This window comes from Prosopis cineraria, unplaced genomic scaffold, assembly GCF_029017545.1.
Source record: "Prosopis cineraria cultivar Desert tree isolate PC_DT_omini unplaced genomic scaffold, ASM2901754v1 PC14, whole genome shotgun sequence".
In the NCBI taxonomy this organism is placed as follows: domain Eukaryota; kingdom Viridiplantae; phylum Streptophyta; class Magnoliopsida; order Fabales; family Fabaceae; genus Prosopis; species Prosopis cineraria.
Genome location: NW_026555345.1, coordinates 6,255,247 through 6,258,340, shown reverse-complemented (window position 1 = coordinate 6,258,340; position 3,094 = coordinate 6,255,247).

The following is a 3,094-nucleotide window of genomic DNA, read 5'->3' as shown; positions in this document are numbered from 1 at the left end:
TAAATCTATTCATAAAACATTTTGTAAGGAACTGCTGGCATCTTTAACTCAAGTATGATGTAATTTTATCCATGAACTATAAAAATCAATACAAAATTTTACAATCCATAACAAAAGCCAAATGTCTCTTAAATAAGGATTGTCAATCTCACTTATTATGTCACGTTTGAATGGATTAGGGGCAAAAATATTCATAAAAGTAATTTGCTATTGTAAAATTTTGCCCATCCTTTTTAAAAATTATGCAAAAATCTTCAACATGTTAAAAAAGTACATGTTAGCAAATGTTGGTAGTAAATAGTAGAAACATTGATTTTTTTTTTCACTCAAAGTGTAGACATGAAAATACATATGTTCAAATTTATTTTAATTTTCAGAAATTAACTCTAGGATAATTTTTTATTTTTTCACTTACCATAGCCAAATAAATACTTTGATTGGAAACTCATTTGGAGGCTGCCCCAACACCTTCCTCTCTCTTCTCTTACCTACCTAAGTTAGTTCAAATCCCTATCCCTCAATTATTGGTTGTGAAGTGTGACAATATAAAATATTGTACTTAAAGTTTGTGATAGTTAAAAAAAATTTGAACACATGTATTTTCTCATTTATACTTTAGGTCAACTAAAATTTCAGTTATTTTGATATTCACAGTCAACGTTTGCCAACTTATGTCTTGGTTTTAGATTGAAGATTATTGCACCCTTTTTTAGGTTTTATGGGCAAAATTGCACCATAGTATAATATATGATGGATATGCTTGTCCCTAACCCACTTACAAGTGTCATAGTAAGTGTGATCTATAATCCTTATTTAATGAATGTTTGGTCTCTGTTATGGATTGTGGAATATTTTTGCACCATTTATATGGTTCATGGGTAAAATTGCACCATATTTAAATTAGATATACCAATAGCTTCTTAAAGAATTCTTTATGAATAGATTTGCAGCTTAATCCAATATTTGATGGAATGAAACAAGAAACATGTGTGATAGAAATTTAATAACATAATTTATAAATAAAATAATATAAAAATTTTTCTCCCCCAGCTTTATAGATAGGATCCCCAAGAATACAAATTAATGAATGACATAATATCAAAATAATTTTTATACATTTTAGTATAAAGGAAAATCATTGTTTTTAAGTGAAATATATATTCTCTCCATTCAAAAATAAAGCATTTTTAATCGAATCTCACTCTTTAATAAAATGATTACTTACTTTCAAACTAACACTATCTTTTTATATTTATCCTTATTAAATACCTTATAATAAATATAAAAGTCACTATCAATAGGAACACTTGAAAAAAAAAGACAATGATTACACCTCGAAAGATTAAAAATGCCTTATATTTTTAAACATCTAACTTCTCAAAAAATTCTTTATATTTTTGAACAGAAGGAGTATAAGATATCAAATTATAAATAAAATTGATACTAAAATGAATACCATGATTAAGAATTATAAGAAAAATTAATTATATATATTTTAATTAATTTTTTTGCCAAAAATGAATATTATACCCACTCTGTTTTCAAATATAAGTAAATTTTAAACAACTCACACAATTTTAAAAATTTAGTTAATCTTAAAGTTATGTCTGAAATTGAAATACATAGACTAAAATATTTTTATAATTAATGTTTATTTTTCTCTAGTTTAATGATACTATCGAAGTATCTATTTATAAAGAAAAATTAAAAAAATGTAATAAACGTTTCTTACAAGTAATAGACGTCCAAGGGAGAGAGCATTTGAAAAGTAAAAAATGTTTGAGTCGCATCAATTTAATGTAACAATTATTTTCCTTCCTGCTGGTTGAAGATAACATTTAAAAAGTAATAGTAAAAAAAAAATTACTTACTCTGGTTAGTAGATAGTAGAATCACTTTCTTTATTTGTTTTTTTTAATATTTTGTAAATATATTTCTTTTTTCAAAAGAAAAAAAAACAATTTTTGTGAAAACCAAGGAGAGATGTGGACATGTGGTTCAATTATAGGGGTGATGGGGAATGACTCGGCGATATAGATTTATTATTTTTATTTTATATTTATTAAAATAAAAAATTTATAAAAATTATTAAAAATTTTCATAAATTTGCTTATCAATTTGGAAAATCCATGTTTAATATAAATAGTCTAAATTAAATATTAAAAAAATTTAATAAGTTGATTGTACTGTTTAAAAATATCTACATTGTTTAAAAAATATTTAAATTTTTAATATTAAATTTGAATAATTCACATTAAATTTAAACTGTGTTGGTTGGCGAGTAAATTTATTAATTTTTTTTATAATTTTTATATATTTTTATTTTAATAAATATAAAATAAAAATAAAACATGAAAAAACATTAAATTTGAAACAATTGAAAATTTAATAGAAAGTCAGAGGAGGGTAGGAGGAGGGAAGGCAAGTGGCAAGGGAAATCTATGAACGCATCCTAAACGTTTGTTGATAACACGTGGCGTGTGCACGTGGACCGCGCAGAGCCGTCGAAGACCAATGATTGTGACTAGGGAAATGGAGGACAAAGAACGACAAAAAAAAATGGTGAGATTCATCGTCTCAGTCCCCATAAGTCAACTTCATTTAACATGATGACTTTAGGTAATACAGGTGAAATTTTAATTCAACGACACTGTACCTTTTAAACTTATCTATTACACAAATTATTTTTTTTATTTTTTTAAAAAATAATTTAATTTTTATTATTAAAAAATTAATTTTAATAATTAATTGACTCAAACATGATAAAAAATAACCTCAAAAAATATAAAAAAGGATAAAAAAATTCTGAATCCTTTTCTATAATTTTTTGACTCTTTATATATAATTTTTAGATCATTTATTATAAATTTTTAGATTCTGTATGTAATTTTTGAAATTATTTTTTATTATTTAATGGTTAACTAATAGTCAAAATTACACTACTTTTAAAGGTTGAAGAAATAATTTACATAATAAATAAATTTAAAGTTTATAGTATTACTAAATTTAAAGTTCATGATCCTTTTAATTAATTCTACGTCTTAAAGTGATTTTATTTCTTGAAAAAATTATTAAATATTATTATTTAATGATT